The 21,355-nt window shown below is 40.0% G+C and overlaps 1 protein-coding gene across 3 annotated transcripts in view; it reads right to left on the bottom strand.

Annotated features, from left to right (window-relative positions):
* The window catches only part of CHRM3 (cholinergic receptor muscarinic 3), a 228,594-nt gene that overhangs the window by 176,531 nt on the left and 30,708 nt on the right, over positions 1–21,355 (bottom strand). For 2 of the 3 annotated variants that reach the window (XM_081188104.1, XM_081188102.1), the window contains exon 2: positions 353–563. The gene's annotated coding sequence lies outside the window, so the exon portion shown is untranslated. Of the gene's footprint in view, positions 1–352; positions 564–19,453; positions 19,527–21,355 lie in introns of those variants that run through there. The other variant, XM_081188103.1, reaches the window with a different exon arrangement.

Here is a 21,355-nt window from a genome sequence, read left to right as displayed (position 1 = left end):
ACTAGAATACAAAAAAGGGAGCTGTGAGGAGGTCGATGAAACAAGTAAATGAAAGGTAAAGATACGGAAATATTGGATGTGTTTTTTAAATGTTTTTGTTTTTCTTGTTGTTTTGCTGCATTGTTTTTTGTTTTTGTTTTTATTTCTGATGTATTGTAAGGTATTGTTTTGTTTTGTTTAATTTTTTATTGTTTCTTTCTTCTTTTTTCTGTAACTATTAAACCTCTAATAAATATCATTTAAAAGAAAGAAAGAAAGAAAGAAAAGAGAACACCCTCTGGCAAAATTCCCAGAATCTGTACACTAAAATGGAAAACCCCAATACCACTAATAGTTAAGTAAAGCAACTTACCATCATAGAAGAAAAGGCCATATAAGTGTGGAATTAACATTTTTTTGCTGAGGAATCCATCCAAATTGCAGAATTTTGCCAAAAAGTCAGGGAAGCATAGCTGTTGCAAGAGACTATCCAAAGTTCAAAACAATGTTCAGAACGGAACAGATTTGTCAAGGTCATAGAATAGGTTGCTTTCTTTGAATCATTGTCTCCACTGCTGCTAGACCTACAAAAAAAAAAGAAACAGAAATTTGGACTATTATTTTCAGTTTCACAGCAATGCAATAAATGTCAATGTTGGACCATTGCTACTGTCCTTAGTAGTAATTGAGATTATTAGGGGAAATAGGTAAAGCAACTCCTTATCTAGCTTTGATTCTGCTCAAAATTCTCCTGGCCCATTGGATCCCATATTTGGAAGTAATTTTCTGGTACAGCTTTTAAATATTCAACTAAGACATATTTTCTTTGGGGGTAGTATTTTGATCCATCAGAATGGAAATTATGTGAAATGTGCATATAGGTACCTGCATGCATAGTGAGAAGTCTTTTCAGCAAACTGGGACAACATTCTACAAAGGTTACTACATTGTAGTAACATCCAGCAAACACACCCCACACCTCATATTCCCTTCTCTCCAGATGTGTTCACTAAACATATATAAAACCAAACATGTTCTCAACATCAGAGTGTTCTAGCAAACCAAATATCATTTTCTAAATGAATTAAATTATTTCAGACTTTGAAAATCTAAGTACAGTGGTACCTTGGGTTAAGTACTTAATTCGTTCCAGAGGTCCATTCTTAACTTGAAACTGTTCTTAACCTGAAGCACCACTTTAGCTAATGGGGCCTCCTGCTGCTGCCGCGCCGTCGGAGCACGATTTCTGTTCTCATCCTGAAGCAAAGTTCTTAACCCAAGGTACTATTTCTGGGTTAGCGGAGTTTGTAACCTGAAGTGTATGTAACCCAAGGTACCACTGTAATGCCATCAGATTTCAATGGGCAGCACAGAGTGAAGGTCAATTCTTCTGCATACCTTCCAGCCACTTAAAGTTTTATAACAAAAAGTATTTTATAATAATGACTAGGAGGACAGACAATTATCCATTCCTTAGCTTAACTTGTCAGAAATGATTTAGTAAAACAACTAAAGAACACTATGAGAAGTATTTAATATCTGTGTTGGACACCACTGTTATTTTCTTTCAGTTTCATTGTTCCATGCTCAGTACATTTTAACAGATCACGCTTAATCAATATGTCCTAATATGGTTCAAATCACTAAGCAAAAGACATATGTTCTCAGTTTGTTTTCATATTTCCCTACATTCTCTCATTAGTAGCCTCTCACTAGCGTTCTTCAATATAACGAAAAAGTATTCATACAATGGGTAACAATGATATTACTCATTCCAATACCTCTAACTTTTCTCAATTAAATACAAACTTCAGTACAATTAAGCATAACAAAATTAGATCTCTAAACCTTCACTTTTGCATGATTAAAAACACACAATGCTTGTTTTCAAGCATAGATATGGCACTGCTACAGCTTTCTTCAAAATGCTTTCTGGGAAAAGAAGTTGTGGCACCCCTCAAAGTGAAATTTTGCCCTCAGAAGATGTAACCCCAGAGGAGTCGCCCAGTGATGAAAAGGTTGTCTAAGCTCTTATAGTAATAGCCCCACCCAGTATGATCTGAAGTAAGAGTATATTAGGGCTCTGAGGAACCTCAAGGGGATGGGAGAGGGAGAGGGAGAGGGAAGGGCGGATAAACATAGAGTGAATATAACATTCTGCTTTAGTCCTACTTTATAGTTTTTTATTAAAACATTTTTAAATAGACTTTTATGTCACGTTTCAAGGCAGTGTTCAAAATATATAACATCAAAAATTAAAAATGTAATACAACTAAGATGCAGCTAATAAAGCTTGCCACGATTAAAAACCACAGCCAACTCAACAAAAGCCTGAGAGTACAATTATATTTTTAATAAGCACCAAAATACCAATAATGCTGGTGTTCGTCTAAGCTCAGAGGGAAGGTGGTTCCACAACATTGTTTTGTTATGAGGCTGGCTCTATGTTTTTAATGTATTTATATTGTGTATCAATCCATTTATCCATGCTTATTGTACACTACTGTAGAATGTTTGAATGAAGGACCATAATATGTAATATGTAAGGACCATAATATGTAATATGCAGAAATACATAAATAAATAATGTGGATCAACAAATAAACATTCAAGTTCCATAAAACTTTCCACTTAGGTCAATGGAAGCCATTGAGTCAACAGTGTGATGCAGCAGCAAAAAAAGCTAATGCCATTCTAGGCTGCATCAACAAAAGTATAGTGTCCAGATCAAAGGAAGTAATAGTAGCACTCTATTCTGCCTTTGTCAGACCACACCTGGAATACTGTGTCCAATTCTGGGAACTACAATTTAAGAAGGATATTGACAAGCTGGAACGTGTGCAGAGGAAGGCAACCAAGATAATCAATCCTTATGAGAAATGGTTGAAGGAGCTGGGTATGTTTAGCCTGGAGAAGAGGAGACTGAGAGGAGATATAAGAGCCATCTTAAATATCTCAAGGGCTGTCACATGGAAGAGGGAACAATCTTGTTTTCTTCTGCTCTGGAGGATAGGACTCGAACCAATGGCTTCAAAGTTACAAAAATGGAGATTCCAACTAAACATATGAAAAAACTTTATGATAGTAAGAGCTGTTTGACAGTGGAACAGTCTTCCTCGGGAGGTTGTGGAATCCCCTGCAGGTTTTTAAGCAGAGGTTGGCTGGCCATCTGTCTTGGATGCTTTAGCTGAGATTCCTGCATTGCAGAGGGTTGGATTAGATGACGCATGGGTCCCTTCCAACTCTACAATTCGATTATTCTATGATACTTCAGAAGAAGGAGAGGGTGAATGAGAACTGAAAGGAACACTGTGACATATTGGGCTACCGATTCTGTATGAATTTAGAAAAAACACACTATAAGGTTTTATGGTTAAGCAAAGGAATTTACTCCCAGAAGAAGTAAAGGTGGCCACCAATTTGGATGGCTTTAAAAAGAGGGTTAGACTATCAATGGCTTCCAGCCACAATGGCTGTGTTTTGCCTCACTGCTAGAGCAAGTAAATTCTTATTTCATTCACCTAAGTAAAATGTGTGCTTGGTTAGGTTATTTCAGTTAGTTTTCTTTTATATCCACATATTTTCTGTTCAATTTTATTCTAAAACTTCCAAGTCAACTATTTTTGACAATGGAATAAAGATTTTATAGAAAAATAACCATTTTCAGGATACAGAGATAATTTCTATGTAGTGCAGCTAATTACACTTCCTTTCTTACTCTTTTGCTTGTCAGGTTTTTTTTAAAAAAAAGTAATTTCAATATGTTTTATGATCCAAAGTAATTTGATTAGAAAACCAGGGCAATTATAAGTTTCTCATATTTCCAAAAGCTGCAGCAATTCAAGCAGCAGTAAGACTCAGTCGCAAGCACTAGCACTTATAAAGGCAAAAATATTCAGTAAGTTACCTCAGCTATTCCCAACCTGTGTGCCTGAAAGGCTGGGGGTGGAGGTGGGGGGTGAGGGTAAAGGCCCGGCTGCCTGAAGGTATCCTATGCACCTTTAGCCCAATAGTGACCAATGCTCCTCCTCAGTCCAAGCCTTCCCAAATAGCAGGAAGGGCGAGTGGGAGGTGAGTTGGCCCTGTATAATATATGGACCTTCAGATACCTTGGCCATACAAATACCAAACAATATCCAATCTTTCTCCCAAAACTGGACCTGAGGAGGTGGCAGGGATTGCTGGTAAATGACACAGGCCACCTCTGAGGCTTCAAAGTTGGGAGGAAATCTCAGCATGCTCACCAGTGGGCAGGGTCGCATGGCAAATTAATTTGTTGACGTGTACTGAAAATGCTTGACTAGAAGCATTCAGCAAAACATCGACACATAGAATTGTAGAGTTGAAAGGGTCCTCTAGTCCAACCCCCTGCAATGTAGGAATCTCAACTAAAGCATCCATGACAGATGGCCACCCAACCTCTGCTTTAAAAGCTCCAAAGAAAGAGTCCACCATCTTCTGAGGAAGTCCATTCCACTGTTGAACAGCTCTTACGATCAGAAAGTTCTTCCTGGTGTTTGGTCGGAATCTCCCTTTTTTGTCTTACTACCAAGTAGCTTAGTTCAACTGGAACCATGCATATGTGGTATGGTCAAAGGTCAAAGGTCACAGGAAGCAGGGTCACATCATGTAAGGTCAGGGTTAGAAGCATTTATTTTGATTTCATCCAGATTCAGGCAGGTTTTATCAGGATCTCAGAAGGCTCTCAGACAGCTCCACTGGCGGTTGTTCTCTCCTTACTGTCAGTAAGTGAGAGGTGTTGCCTCAGTGAAGAGACTTATGAAGGGAGGAAACACCTGTTCTGCAATTGACCCCACTTCCTCCAAAGAGCTGGCTGTGCTCTTTAAAGGACGCTTGTCTAGTTCTGTAGCTGTGGTTTTCAAAAAGCTGAAGCAATAGAAATGCTACTAGGGATTCCTTCCTGGAGTCTGGGGTGACGTGGAGTGTAAATTAATAACGCAGGGTCTTCTTCAGTAAAAGAATAAAGGCTTTACTGAGTTAAAATAAACTTGTTTGTAAATAACAGCATAATGAACATAAGATTAAACGAGCTTCAGAGCATACACAGAATTTCCACTGAGCACAGGCTTCACAGAGCACAGGCTCCACTCTGAGACACTGACTGAGACACTGCAGTGAGTCTGCCTGCAAGCAGATACAGTGGTACCTTGGGTTAAGAACTTAATTTGTTCTGGAGGTCCATTCTTAACCTGAAACTGTTCTTAACCTCAGGTACCACTTTAGCTAATAGGGCCTCCCGCTGCCGCCGCACCGCCAAAGCACGATTTCTGTTCTCATCCTGAAGCAAAGTTCTTAACCCGAGGTACTATTTCTGGGTTAGCGGAGTATGTTACCTGAAGCGTCTGTAACCCGAGGTACCACTGTACAATACTTATACAGAGAATGAGTCATCCTCAAGATGAGTCACAGTGATTCAGCATGCTAAATGATTCAGCAGCTTTTCAGCATTTCACAACATTTCTAGACTCCTTTACTGCTTCTGCTCTCAAATACCTTTGTCCTATGACATGGGGATGGTGGAGCATCTATGATCTAAGACTGGGAGAAGATGCTAAATAGGGAAGCTTGTGTCTCTTCTTCATTAGAGTCTTCCTTGGGGCAGCATATGGGTCTATGGTTGGTGGTCAGTACATTGGCTGACATATCCAAATATGCCTATGTGCACAAAATCCAATGTGCACAGCCCAAAATAGAGTGCAGTGGATACTCTAGTGGAAGAAAAATGAATCTGATAAGTGCCTACAACCATTGGATTCTACACATGTAGAACACCCAGAACTAACTGAGCAAAATGAATGGAACATTTTTGCCTTTACGCAATAAGTGTTTGCAACTGAGTCTTACTTCTCCTTGAACTACCCTAACTTTTGAAAATTTGAGAAACTTATAATTACCATGGGTGTTTTTTGATAAAATTACTTTGGATCTTAAAACATCTTAAAGCTACTTTTAAAAACCTGACAGCAAGAGAATAAGAAGGGAAATGTAATTAGCTGTGCTACATAGAAATTATCTCCATATCCTGGAAATAGTTATTTTTCTATAAAGCTCCTGAAAAACTGTCAAATATATTTTATAAAATGTAACATAAAATACGTGGATTATATTAAAGGGTGGTAAATGTAAGGTTCCAACTACATGCACATTTAACTTTGGTAAAATAAAGTGCATTTTATTTCTCAGAAACAACAGCAGCCTAGTGGTGCATGCTTGTTTGACTTATACTGCTGTTAAGCAAACTACCACATTTGACCTCTTATGTTTTAAAGCAGGGGTGTAGTGCCTCAGGCCGGGGGCCAAATTGAGCTTTATAGGCCTCTCTATAGCTGTTGGGACTCTCTGCAGGGAACACCACAAGAGTGGCTAGAGGAGTCACACCCTTTCTTCCCACTCCCCACCTCTCACTGATCCTGCTCCATCCCCTTCTTGAGTGCTTTGCCTACGTGGAGATGTCCCTGACATGGGAAATGGCCTGAATGTAAAGACATGGGTGCAGGAACCATTATATGGCTGGAATGCAGTCTACTGTCATGAATACTGTATGCCACTTCCGAGCGTAATTTTACAGCCGGCTGCAGAATGCAGTCAGGAACAGAGAGACTTGGCTTATACTCCGTAGAGGAGAGCCCACAGCTGCCAGAGTCGACTCCCCCTGATCTTGGATGTTGGCTGCTAAGGGAGTAACTGAGAGCAGGCTAGAACAGAGCCAAAGCTCTCCAGAAGCCCAAACAGGCGCAAAAAGCCACAGAGACAGCCTTTCGGAACAGAAAGGGGATGTAGCTGACCCAATAAGCCCAAGGTGTAGGCAAATAGGATGGCTGCTAGACAGGAAGCAAAATAAGAGACGTAAGGGTCGAAAGTTCAATATCTTCTGTCGTCACAGGAAGGACTCTTCAGAAGGGTCAACTTGAGAGATTATGCCGGCGGCTTGGCTAGAACCATCCAGAGTTAATTGTTTGTTTTTGCAATAAATCCCCCTTTTTAATTCTGTACACTTACTGTGTACATAACGGGACACATACACTTACGGGACGCGGGTGGCACTGTGGGTAAAAGCCTCAGTGCCTAGGACTTGCCGATCAAAAGGTCGGCGGTTCGAATCCCCGCGGCGGGGTGCGCTCCCGTTGCCCGGTCCCAGCGCCTGCCAACCTAGCAGTTCAAAAGCACCCCTGGGTGCAAGTAGATAAATAGGGACCGCTTACTGGCGGGAAGGTAAACGGCGTTTCTGTGTGCTGCGCTGGCTCGCCAGATGCAGCTTTGTCACGCTAGCCACGTGACCTGGAAGTGTCTCCGGACAGCACTGGCCCCCGGCCTCTTAAGTGAGATGGGCACACAACCCTAGAGTCGGACACGACTGGCCCGTACGGGCAGGGGTACTTTTACCTTTACTGTGTTATCAAGCCGGGAACCTGGACTCCTGACACCTATACTACAAAGGTAATAGTGTCATCTGTTGCTCCCCACCCTCCATTTTTGCCTCTGCCCCCACCATCATTGACATAACACCCCTGGAAGTTGCTCACAAGACAATGTTGCCACAGAGATGGAAAGGTTCCCCCACCTATGTTTTAAAGGCTCCCTTCCACAGCATTCTCAGGCTCAGCCACACTTCCACTTGCCCCACTGGCTTCCCCTGCAAAAACCTGCTCTTTACCACTGAATCAGAACAAACATCAATGTGGTTTCCCATAGACTGACGTTTGATCCAATTCAACTTTTCTGCTATCGGCGGCGGCGGAGGAACAAGCAGCCCGAAAGGAGCCTTTTTGGGCTGCTTGTTCTTCCTCCTCCGCTTCCTCCACTAGGTTTGTGGTGTGGTGAACTAGCTTATACTCAAGTCAATAAGTTTTCCCAGTTTTTTGTCCTAAAATTAGGTGCCTCGGCTTATATTCAGATTGGCTTATACTCGCGTATATACAGCAGGTATCTTAATAGCAAAATGGGAACTCCTTGAAGTAAAGAAAGCCCAAAAGTAAACAGTCACCATGTATTGCTTTACTGTTACATTTAACAGAAAGACAGAGAAATGTGTTGCTTAGAAATGTATATGAACGACTCAGGTCATAAAGGTGAAAGCCAAGTTCCCACTGAATTTATTTTCAAACTTCAACTAATATCCCTACATAAATTGCTAACATGTGTCTAACTATTCATCCCTCATCAAGTGTTTATAAACATCTGATAATATGCTTTTAGCTTTAAAAGTGCTAGAGGCATTTTAGTCACTAAGATTAATCAGACTTATATTTATATAAATATTTATATTTATGCAACCTAATCATTATATAACTACTCTAACAAATATAGTAGTTATATAACTATATTAACTTCTGGCCAATGTATTCAGTCTGTCTTGAAAGCTTCTCTCTAGTTAATTGACAGATGCACTCACAATCTTAAGTCCCAAGACAGAGGGGAACACATCACATATCTCCATAGCCATATCTCCTACCCAGAGGAATCATCTTTATGCCTCTGATCACTAAATGCCAGAATTATTTTGAGAGGCAAGCAACCACCGCTAGGCGACTTAGAGCAGAGAGAAGGAACATCATGCAACAAGCACATACCAGTTGCTCTAATACAGTGGTTCCCAATTAGCTAATTACTGAGGACCTCCTATCTTTCAAAAGCCAAGTCATGGACCCCCCTACTTTTGAAAAAGTATTACCATACGCATGTACTATGATTATTTTTCAGGGTTGGGCTTCGAAAACCATCTTGGCTTTTGTTTTTAATCAAACACAGCTCTGTTTCTGTGGGAAAGGCAACACAAACAAGGATTGAGTACAAAGTGCATCTGAGTATACACAGTAAAAGGGTCCAATTGTTATATGGAGTCTTCCAAAGCTACAAAAGCAAGAGCAAAGAAATAAATAAGAAGGTGTGATTGCTTTATAACTGATGAAGCTGGCTCTAGGCCACACCAGGTGCCAATGCGAAACCTGATACACTCAGCACATCTCCTTAATGCATACTGTATATCCCAAGTCACTTTAGAAAGTTCTTATCTTTAGAGAACCACACAGACATTACCTGTAACAATATTTCCAATGCATTTCCTTTGTAAGAAAAGCATATCAGCCATGTATAATGTTTTAAAATTTGTGAAACCTTTAAGGATCGATTCGGATCCAGAAAAATATAAATACCTAAAAGAAATTCTCTCTATATTAGGAGATGACAGAGAAGTACCATTGACTTCAATAGGGTCTAAGTGTAGGCAATTTGCAGGTACTAGCATGAATGTTCAATTACTCTAGCTTCAGCTTGCTAAAAATGATTTCTCTTTTGAAGTGTCTGCTATTTCATTACAAAACAGGCATGCAACATCAGGGTTAAAGGGCACTCCCCCCCCCATGGCAACAGAACAGAGGGATACTGTGTCACTTACCATCCTCAATAGGTGAATAAAGGTAAAGGAACCCCTGACCATTAGGTCCAGTCGCGGACAACTCTTGGGTTGTGGCGCTCATCTCGCTTTACTGGCCAAGGGAGCCAGCGTTTGTCTGCAGACAGCTTCTGGGTCATGTGGCCAGCATGACTAAGCCGCTTCTGGTGAACCAGAGCAGCGCACGGAAATGCTGTTTACCTTCCCACTAGAGCAGTACCTATTTATCTACTTGCACTTTGACCTGCTTTTGAACTGCTACGTTGGCAGGAGCAGGGACCGAGCAATGGGAGCTCACCCCATTGTGGGGATTCAAATCACCGACTTTCTGATCGGCAAGCCCTAGGCTCTGTGGTTTAGACCACAGCGCCACCCATGTCCCTTAATAGATGAATAGACAGGTATAAAATTAAGAACTCTGGTTCTACAACCTCAACTCATTTGCCAGGCCTCAGAAATACTGAGGCAAAAGTTATTAGCTCTATTGAGTTTGTATGTGCCTGCAGGTATGTACTGACATACAGTAGCAGCTAAGAATTCTGAGCTGAAAACTCCTCAGCTCTCCTATCACATTTCAGTCGTAAAATCCCAGAAATGAGGCAGGAATCCACGAAACTCAGATTCCATCCAGGTCCACTTCAGAAGCGGGATGAGGTGGGGCTGCTATATTGTATTTAAAGTGCTGTGACAAGGAGACCCATGTTGTAGCTACTCCAGGAAGTGGATTGATGGATTACCTGTTTTTAAAAGTTTGAAGGGAAGAAGTATCCTTTACAGGAAAATAGGCAGCATGGCAAACTCATAAGAGCTTTTATTTGTTTATCTTTGTGTTTTTGCATTTTATGGGCATAACAGACATAGTCTTGTCCCCATGCAGAACTAGGAAGGAGTGGATTTTAATAGATTTGCCCATCCCTAATCTTTCACTGTTCTGTGAGGAGAACAATTCTTAACACACATATATGCAATAAATTGGTTCTTTAAATATCCTGGTGCACAGACCTTTAGTGATTCATTGGTAATTGTCAACATGTTGAATTGGGCAGTTGGGCTCAGAAATGTACCAGGAGCCATTGACAATTACATAATCCTGCTGTTATATATGTGTCTGCAGTATTTGGTACCAGCTGAAATTTCTGACCACAGATCTGCCTTTTCCAGGAAACCGTTTGGGCAAGGGCCTAAGCAAAGCAAAAGTGTTGATGGCCACAGCCACTATCTAGTAAAACAGGAACAGAGCCAGGTCCAGAAACACTCAAGCTGTGAACTAACCCTTCAAAAGGAGTACAATCTACCCAGAATATGCTGTCCACTTGCCCCTAGATCAGCTTTTCAATCAGTCCAAAGCACTTCTCTCTCATCTAGGTTAAGCCTCAGTTAATTGAACAGCAATAGACTGAAAATAACACAGATTAGGTTACAACTAATTTTACTCTTTACTTCCACCCTAAGGTATGTATCAAGCAATTAAAGCTAATATATGCCAAGTCTCATAAATATGTGATCAGCAACTTAAATATATGCCAACATCTGTCCCTTGTCAATGCTGAAAGTCAAGCTAACACAGACTGAATCCTAAATCGAGAACACCTTAAAGATTTCTACTGCAAGTGTTATTTGCATCTCAATGAGAGCTCTCCAAACATTTCTCTCATTTCCAAGGCTCTGAGACATCCTGCCTCTCTACATAGAGTACTCAGCAGTTCAGTGATTCCAACCCAGCAGTCACTTGGAACAGACAAGTTTAGGCAGTGTTAAGCCCTGTGACCCCTCCAGCTAAGGGGCCCACTGTTGAGTTGTCACCTCCCTTTTCAAGTTGTAAAATTCACACTTTTTGAAACTTGTCTGCCAGATGACAGATTAAGTGAGCTTTCGGAGGGTAACCATAGATGGCTCATGCCTTGTTTTCTCCAAGATTGGTTAAAAATATGCAGACCTCAATAAAAATAAAAAAGAGAAGTGTGAACAGGCATGGGAAGGAGGTTAAGATGGTTCACCTGGTAAGATCAGTGTATTAAACTATAATAGGGAGAGATTATATGGTGGCAGAGCCCACAAAGGTACAAATATTTTTCTGTAATTTGGATTTCTGGGGGATAGGGCAGTATAGCTTCAATTTCAAATAGTTTCCCTGAATATGAATACAGAAAGAGCCGGGTTAGATATAAATGAAAAACAAACCCCAAAATTTAAATGCCAGAAACTAAACACAAGTAATTAAATTCTAATAGGATGAAATCAGTAACTGCATTTAAAATGTTAATTTATGTATTAGAGTCAAGAAAAGTGGAGGGTAAAGTAAAAGCATATTGATTACATAATCAAACTAATAAGTCAACAGCTTGGTTCTCAGCCGATTTTACAAATTAATATAAGCGCCTGAATAATATTTATATGTAAGAGATGAGTAGATTGTAAATGTGTGATCACACAAATACTTGTCCCATATATTAAGTCAGATTTGTCTTCCTTCTACAACAATTCATAGTGGTGGAATTTTAAAGTAACATGATACCATCGTTTGCAACAGCCGTAGTTTCCAATCTCCATGCTGCCATGCCAGGGGAGAGGGAGGAAGTTTGTGCAAGTAAAATTTAACTATGTTTTAATGTTATATACCAAACAAGCAATTATCTTGTTTTTTGTTTTGCTGAACAAATATTTGTTTCATGTTACTTCTCAACCCAGCCAATAGTGAGCGGATACAAAGCAAGTCAGTCTAGGGGTAGAAAGGGCCAGAGCATGCATGAGGCAAAATGAGACAACTGTTTTGGGTGTCAGGATCCACAAGGGCAGCAGATCTGGGCTCCAAGGAATGCATCACCTACTACTACTGCCACAGGGGCAGCAACGGCTGCAACAGACTCCTTGGAGGCCATATCTGCTGCCTCCCCTTCCAATCCTGCTTCTATAGTGGCCTCTCAATGAATAGGAGGTGCTGCTGGTCTTCTTCCATGCCTGTGGAGGAAATGGCAGGGACTGCCTTGGGGGGGCGGTGTCTCCCGGGCTCTGCACCCACCCAGCATGATTCAGAGTGGGTGCCTTCCTCCCCACAACCGATGACAGGCTTGGATCTCTACTTCCACAGTCTGGTTAGGTTGACTGGATTCCCCACTTTGTTGCCAACACAGATCTTAGCTCACCCCTTTTATTTCCGATGTAGATATTATTTTCCCCTCTCCTTGTTCCTGGTGCAGGTGTTCGTTTTTCCCTGGCCAGGGGCTCATTTTGTGGTTTGCCTCACGTGCCAAAATGTCTTGGGCTGGCCCAGCTTCCAATTGTTACTGTGCTACAACTCCAATCATTCCTAAGCCATGCACCAGAAATTATAGTTGATAAGTGGGAGTGAAGTGTGCCTATTGTAGTTGTAGCTGTGATCTTGAAAATAGCTTTGCCATGGTCCTCCTGACACACTGGTCAGTGCAACTCTGCCCTAGCAGTACTCTGCTCTGTTGTACTTGGGTGATAGGGAAAAGCATTACCAGGACTCCTGACTTCTTCTCTTAGATATTATGCATTATTTCTGCTAATATTACTGCTACTTTGCTCCTTTCCTGAAGCAAACAAAGTTGAGTAACAATATTGCTCTGCACAGGGACTTTTCTCTGGCATTGGTGTCATACAGCAAGTGACTGGTATTTGCCTAGTGCAGAACCAACTACCAACACTAGAGCAAAGGAGACAAGACACAAAATTGCACAAGATGATGCACCTTGGCTGTGAGTCCTAGACCACCTGCTCCCTGCCTTGCAAGCCTTTTTTCACCTGTCTTGGGAAAGTGGGGCCCTGACTGAGTCCAGCTGATGAAGTTGGGGCTGATGAACAGACTCTTGGGCTGGGGAACTGGTTAGGGTTTTTAGTTGGAGCATTGTTGCCGTTACTTACACTATTTTTTGTATCTTTATCTTTAGACCTTATTATGATTTATGTAGAAATTGTTCAGTTTGGTTGCATCCTTTTTGATGTGTTTTATTTATTGTTTTGACTACTTTTGTTATATTTATGATTACATTTTTCCATGTTGTAAGCTGCCTTGGTTTTTACTATGGAAAGGTAGTATACAAATAAATTATGTATGTATAGTCATGTTACACCTCCCTTTATCATTTGAGCTGTGTATTTTGCCACCAGATTTAGAAAGGTGTTGCTTTCTCAATAGTTTAAAAATCCATAGAGAAGTTAAAAACTCCATGGCCTAATCAGCTGAGACAAAATTAGTTTGGGTAATGATGTTCTTAAAAGCAATGAGCCAAAAACGCTACAAGAGATATGGCACAGTTGCATCAGATGATCAGCATTTAAATATTTATGGAAAGTCTGACTGAAATGAAGCAAGAGAGTATTCACTATAGTGAATATATGTATTCATTATAAAGTTAGATATCTGAGCAAAACCTGACCTTTATTTTTGAATGCACTTGGAAATATCTGAATTCAGGGTGCCAGGAAGCAAGAAATGTATTATTATCACTATTACAATGATGACTATTTATTATTACTATTACAATTTATATATCACTCTATACGCACAGGTCTCAGGGTGGTTCACGGGATAAAAGTGTATCATGGTTTTAGCAGAAGTCGTACAAGAAATCTGCTTGTGCAATGCTCCTACCAGTGGGGGGAGGGTGTGGGATTTGCTGACTCCCCTTTTCATCAGCATGATGATCTGGTCAGAGGAACCATACGAATGATTCTCCAGCTCATGTGCTCCCTGCCACACTCCTCCAGCACAACTGTAAAAACAAATGCATCCTCTTCGATTTTTAGCAAACTGTTTATTACTACATCACAATGGAAATAACAAGCCTATATGGTTTTTGATCCCAATTTGTTCAGACAAACTATAATTAAAAATAACTGCAGTTCCTGGTCTAAATGGGGGGGGGGCAGAAGCGGTGATGGGGGGAAGGTTCATGCTTATAAAGCTAAACTATGGTTTAGCATTATTTTTTCTGCATTTTCAGAATTGAATGAAATGTAGATGCATGTACATGAATGCTTCACATGTTCATATCCATGATTCATGCTGCATCTTCCATAACATCTATGAGACAGGAACAGGGTGAAGCTGATACCAATAAGCTTTGTCCAACTGGAACGTCTAGATTGTGTGTGCTTATGGCTATGCTTTGGGCAAATAGTGCAGCACTACTGTTAAGTAACTAGAGGAAGCACAAGCCAAGGGCATCATTTAATTAAGGTGTGCAAGCTCAACTTCAATTACTCTCACCAAAGATCCTCCCTGGAATGGCTGCTGTAAAGAGGAATTTCCTTGCATGTTTAATGAATCATGTGTGCGCATGCCTAATTAATCCTCCGAAACGATTGCCACATCTAATACAGGAAATGCCTCTAATTCAGTCATTAATTATCCCTTACAAGTGATAGTTTCCCTTCAGTAAGTATATTCAGCCCTAATTGCAAGTAAGTGCCTTTTTTTACATGTCATGAGAAACCAAGCTCAGCTTTGCATGGGCATGAGGACACATCTTGAACATGATCCATTTGGTTAAGATGTCGGTGTGACTCTCTCTGCTATAACTTTGTGATGGAAAACTTAACTGCTGTGACTCATGATTCACAACAGTGAAAACACCTTTACAAATTCAGGGCATGTTACCACTCATTGATAAGCCACTTCTTTATCACAGAAATCCAGAGTTTGAAGGAACCCCAAAAGTCATCCAATCCCCTCCATAAATCAGTCCTGTATCTTGAAGCTGTTCAGCTTTTGGGACATGCCCAAAAGGCTGCTTCATCCTTCTTTTCTCAAGATGCTCCAACCCCCTGCCAAGTCATTGTGGGAGCTTTCTTCTCTTCTTGTCTAACTTTAGTTATTGGCTCTTCCTCGCACCTTATCCTCATATCCTTACCTCCAATCCGTATTTGTTATTTTCTTCAGAAAAAGTCTGGCCACCTAATAGGAAGGCATAAGCTGGTATCTTTCCATAGATTAAGTTCTTCTGTTTTGTTTTGTTTTCACAGTATGAGTTGGGTTCTCAGGAACCCAAAAGAAATACAAGATTTGACTTCTGGGTCAGTTTGCTTGCTGTGCCTTTATGATCACAGTTTCGACAGGTGGAAAGAAACAGTGGGCACCTATGAAAGCCTCTTAACCCAGCTGTAGTGTATCCAAACATTATAGTGAAAACCCACTCTTCTTCTCTGGATTCAAGAGAAATAAGCACAGTATGCCAGCCCTCTCACTTACCTCCAAATGCCTATGGGGCCTGTGGACTTTAAAACAATAAACTACTCAGTTTTGTCTTAAGCTGATTAAATAACAGTTTTAAAAATGATTGGATTCGTAGTCTAATGTGCTTCTTAATGAGTGCTTCAAAGTGTAGTAAATATTATGCCTGTTTCTGGCTTGACTATTTTGACAAAAGGTGACCAAAATAAATGTAACCCCAACCCCAAGATAAAAACACATTCTCACAAGTGAAGCAGTTTTGACTCCTATTTTAACCTGTTCAGATATAGTGGTGCTCAAAAACATCTTGCTTATAATAAGTGGGCCAGAAGCATTAGTCCAAGTATCATATGTTGCTTGCAGTATTATGAAGTGGTTAAGACTCTCTTCTTTAAATTGGCATTCAAAAGCCTGTGTTAAGCACACATGGAGTAAATCTGTATTTATATTTTTCAAGGCAATCCTACGTATGTCAACTCAAAAGCAACTTGTACAAAGTTCAATGAGATTTACTCCCTGATCAGTGCATTTAGGACTGCACATGAAATTGTTTATTTCCCTTAGCACATTACCCTGTCTGGGCCTTTGGGAAATGGTAGGATTAAAAATGGCCCTAAAGCAGTAAGTCCCAACATCTAATGCATGCATCTTTAATTGCTGGGGACTAGATTGTATTATTTTTTTGGATTTGTACCTTGCCACAGAGAGGGTTTTTCTAAGAATTCTGAGACACTACTGAAATTCAATAGGATCCAGACCCCCTGGAACTCTTTTAGAACATGTAACAGCTGTCCTTCTCATAGCACACTGCAGAAAGACATTCTTAAACTTCTATTCACAAGGAGAGACTGGGCTAAATGTTTCAGCTCAGGGACCAATTACTCAGCAGCAACATTTGTGGCAGAGGGTGAATCTCATACTGCTAAGTGTAGTTCCACTGCTTTCTCAACCAAAAACATAATTTCTACATGGCATTCACTCTCTCTCTCTGTTCTCTGTCATTAGAATAGCAAATGAGACTTTTCATGGAAGCAATAAGAATCTACAAAAGAGCTCAAAATTAAAAGAGGAAGTTGAAAATATATTGCAAGACAAGAGGGTATGGGTCAACACACACTTAGACTGAGCTTATATACAACACTGCATCATTGATTTTTTTCTTTGAACAACAAAAATCAATGTTGCGAAATATGTGCTTCTGTGTTATCTTGGTAATAAACAGATTTTTGTGTGAAAGTGAGAAGAATATGACTTCATAATCCATCAGCCTGTTATGAAATGTGTTGAGCAAAACTATAGAAAAATGGATTATTCCACTTTAGGATTGATGTAATATAATTGTTTTGAGAAATCTATACAGCACCTAGAAGACCAGACGTTGCATTGAAAAATGCTTTAGTATCTGAAATATGTTCTCAGTTACGGCATAATCCCAAGCCATTCCTTGAGGTAAACCACTGGCTGAACAGGTGGTGTCATCAGGAAAGATTTTGCTTCTTGGATCATGATCTCTGCTTCCTTGAGATAGGACTTCTGGCGAGAGATGGGCTGCACCTCACAGCAGTTGGCAAGAATGTGTTTGCCAAGAGTCTTGAGAATCTTTAAACCAGATCTTGAGTGGGAGGGATAAAACAATATGAATGACAAAAGAGCAGCTGGCACTGGGGATAATAGCTTCACTGGTGCACTGAAAACTGAGGTGGTGCTCCAGAAACCTGCTAAAGGGCAAAAACTACAGGAAGGAAGCAGCTGCAGGGAACAACTCGTGGTTTCAGTTGTCTCACTGACAATTTAAACAGAGGTTTAAACAGAGAGGCCATCTGTCATGGATGCTTTAGCTGAGATTCCTGCATTGCAGGGGTTGGACTAGATGACCCTCAGGGTACCTTCCAACTCGATTCTATGATCATGTAATTGAATTAGCTAGACCCTTGTACTCTAACTTTAGTTTATGGGGTTTATATCTTGTACATCCCTGGTAAATGAAGCAGATCATGGAGGACAATGCAGCGCAAGGGTCTTTGCCAGATGATTCCCACTGCAGCAGGAGGATTCTCAGCTGAAAGGCACTCAGAATGCCTTTAAAGTATGATGGATGATTATCTTTCCATTAACCCAGTAGGAATTGAGGCTTTTCAAATGTTTCAAGGACGGAGGATTTTCAAACATTCCATTCAAACATCATGTTCATTTTTATGAGGCCATGCTATTCTAAGAGCCCAGTTTATACATAAAACTAAACCAAACTATGGGTTAGCAAAAACACATCGGTGTGAAAGTTCTGACAAGAGTTTGCAGCTGCCAGGCTCCCTCCTTAGTCCTTCTGCTTGGCTTCAAACCCAGGCTCATAGTTTTGTCTCCTCCAGCAAATCATGAGCTGCAAACGTAACAAAATGAAAACACACAACAAATCTCTAGATATAATAAATGGTTTATCCCTTCAGAAACCCAGAGGAACCATGGGGACCCAGGGAAGCTTCCCACTGATTCTCACTGTTCCTCTGGGTTTCTGAAGGGATAAACCACTTATTATATCCAGAGATTTGCCGTGTGTTTTTATTTTGTTGTTTGGTTTATAGCAATTATTTGTCAGTTTATTAAAGACTAATCCTAAACAGACTTATTTAGATGTAAATCCCCTTGAAATGAACAGGACACACTTTGAGGCTCAGACAGATCCTTTCTGTCATTAGACCCTCTGACAGAGATCACACTGAAAATTTTGGTACCTATCACCTAGACTTAGAATGTACAGGAGCAAAAAAAATTATTTAATTTAATAATGCTGTTTAAACTACAATAAATTAACCTTTATTATATCTTTATTATTAACTGTATTTTATTGCTGTGGTTTTATTATACATTATCTTTTTATAGCATTTATGTTCTCTGGGCAGATCATAAATTTAAATAAATAAAATACCAATTAAATCAAGGCAAAAACTGCACCAGAACAGAAATTAGCATAAAACTAGCATGAAACCACATGAGGCAGCATAAGATCAATAAAACAGCAGTTTTTAAACTGCTTTAAGCTGCTTTGAAGGGATTGTTGAAGGGCATAGCAGACAATTTAAAAACAAAAACTAGAACTGGAAGTTTACTCGCATTCGGCTTGTTACAGAATGAGTAAAGCATGCCTTTGGATAAGTGCACATTTAGGTTGCGACAAAGAGACAGTTTCCAGAAATGATAAATGGCTGGCTGTGGAACAGCTAGTCATGGAGCTTATTAAAGAGGAGGTAACCCTGGACCTAATCCCAGGTGGTGCCTAGCATATGGTATGAGTTCAGGGCTGTAGCCAGATCAAGGTTAGGAGTGCGCTGCCCCACCTAGAGAACTGGTGTACCCTACCTAGGATTTTTAAAAAGAAGTCTTTTAAGTTGTTCCACTACAGTTTTCATTTAAGGAATGAAAGCCTATTATGAAAAGAAAAAGCTGGTTGCAAGTTTGCTAGTGTGTCCCATTCCTCCCCCATCACATCACCTACCCAAAACACGTAAATTGATGATAAAACCAGCAAAAAGAAAGATCTGAAAATAATGCTGAAAAACATTAAACATAAATTTCTTGAAATGCACAAAAAGCAAGGGGGACAGCAGCACCTGACACCCCCAACTCTTAAATTCGAAGACAGTCCTCCTGATCAGAAACAGGAAGTAATCTAGGGAAGCTGGCAGGTCATTTAGACAATGAACAAGCAAAGGAGGATGGGGTAATTTGCAGACAAGAACGAATTACTTCCATCAGCTGTTGGACAGATACCCATGCCTGAACTGCTGGGAAAAGAGAGCAAGTCAAATTGTGATAAAAAGAGTTGAGATGAATATTAATGTAATAGTCATTAAAAAAAGAATATTACATACTTGTAAGACTAACATCTGTTCCAGAGAAATTGATGGAAAGCATTATTGAAACTTCCAAAGTAGTAGCAGTGTCAGTCTGTTGCTGTAAAGACAGCAAAGGATCAAATTAGACATGTCTTTAACCAAGTCATGGCATCTCAAGCTTCAATTTTTCCTTCTTTTTTAACTCTTTCCTCCTATGCTATTTTACCTCTTGTATGCGCCCTTTCTCTCCCCCTCCCCCCTTTATTGAACAGCAGCTTTGGGGCTTCAGGAAGAGTAATTTCCACAAAGGAAAGAACTTAGCTAATTCACACTGTCTGAAAAAGTATGCAAACAGAAGCACAGCTATCCTTTGAAATTGTCACTTCTCCAAATTTTGCAGTTCTACGGCCAAGTAATGTATTAAAAAATGCATAAACTGGGGTTAAAGTATGCATACAAATGCATGTATTAGCAAAAATAATAAGCAAAAATAAATTATATTAAGAAACTTAAGTTTTAGGAGAAATATGCTATTGTTTTGCAGCTTATGTCTGAAGGAGACAAACTACAAGCCTGGGTCTAGAAGACACACAAAGCCAAATCACTGCTCAATTCACAGGAGTGCAGCAGCAGCAGCAGCAGCAGCAGCAGCAGCAGCAGTGGACCAGAGGAAGAATGAAGCGGCCATGATCTATCTCCTCAAGGGAACTCACACATTTGCACTAACCATGGTTTGGCTTCATGCTACATGTGAATTAAGTAAATAAAGTTTCACATACGGTACATGTTCATGATATATTCAAATGTCAAAAGGTGCAGCTATAAGTCTGAGAGGGCCTCAAATTCATCTAAATCCAAAGCCTTTCAGGTGAGGCTAATTGTTTTATATCAACATATCCCAATAATGGAATAGCAAAAGGAAACATGAGCTAAAAAAACCCCTAAACCTAAAACCAAGTAGCATTCTGTGCTGTGGAAACACATCTATTAATTCGTTCTCTTTTTTATAAAAAGAAAGGTAATTCAGAACTGTTTGCTATACCTTTGGATTCTAAAAATAATATTTGATATTTGTTCTTCCTTTCAATGCAGTCACAAGCAGATAACTCAACCTTTCATTTGCTTTCTTTTTCAGATGATAGGATTCATGCTGCCCACACCACAATATTTTTTTTTTTAAAAAAGGAAGCCCACCCATCTATGAGAGAAAAAGCTTTTCAGTTTTTGCAGAGAATGTAAATCAAGCTGTCACAAGCTGCCTTAATTTATTTGTACAGCAGAATTATAATACAGCAGAAAACAGCTTACTGTAATGTAAATAAAGACTTGCATGCACTGCTAACAGGACAAGTTTATTTAATATAATATATTGCACTAACTCATCATTGCTACCTTTCAGTTTGTACTTCTATGGTAACGAACAGTTATAACAAACAGAACCCTTGTGTAAAAATCCAATAAGCATTCAGCAAGTACCCAGTTGTGGTGTTTTATTTCTACTAAAATTGATTCAATACTATTTCCTATGTTACTTTATAAGCTATTTTAAATCAAACTTTTCCTTTTTAAATCCCACACTTTAACAGTGGATTACTATCAATGTTTAATCAGAAGTTACCGTAGCTCCCAGAGTATCCGATGGGGTGAACTCCCTGGTAAAACTAGGCTCAGTATGGAATCGTAAATATCTAAGTTCATGCAAAATTAGTTTGCATATGCCCATTTTCACAATACAGTGGTACCTCGGGTTAAGTACGTAATTCGTTCCGGACGTCTGTTCTTAACCTGAAACTGTTTTTAACCTGAAGCACCACTTTAGCTAATGGGGCCTCCTGCTGCTGCCGCGCCGCTGCTGCCACCGCCCGATTTCTGTTCTCATCGTGAAGCAAAGTTCTTAATGCGAGGTACTATTTCTGGGTTAGCGGAGTCTGTAACCTG

This window comes from Podarcis bocagei (assembly GCF_964188305.1).
Source record: "Podarcis bocagei genome assembly, chromosome: 3".
NCBI classification, from domain to species: Eukaryota; Metazoa; Chordata; class Lepidosauria; order Squamata; family Lacertidae; genus Podarcis; species Podarcis bocagei.
Note: the sequence above shows the minus strand (reverse complement) of the source record. Positions and strands in the feature narration are given on the sequence as shown.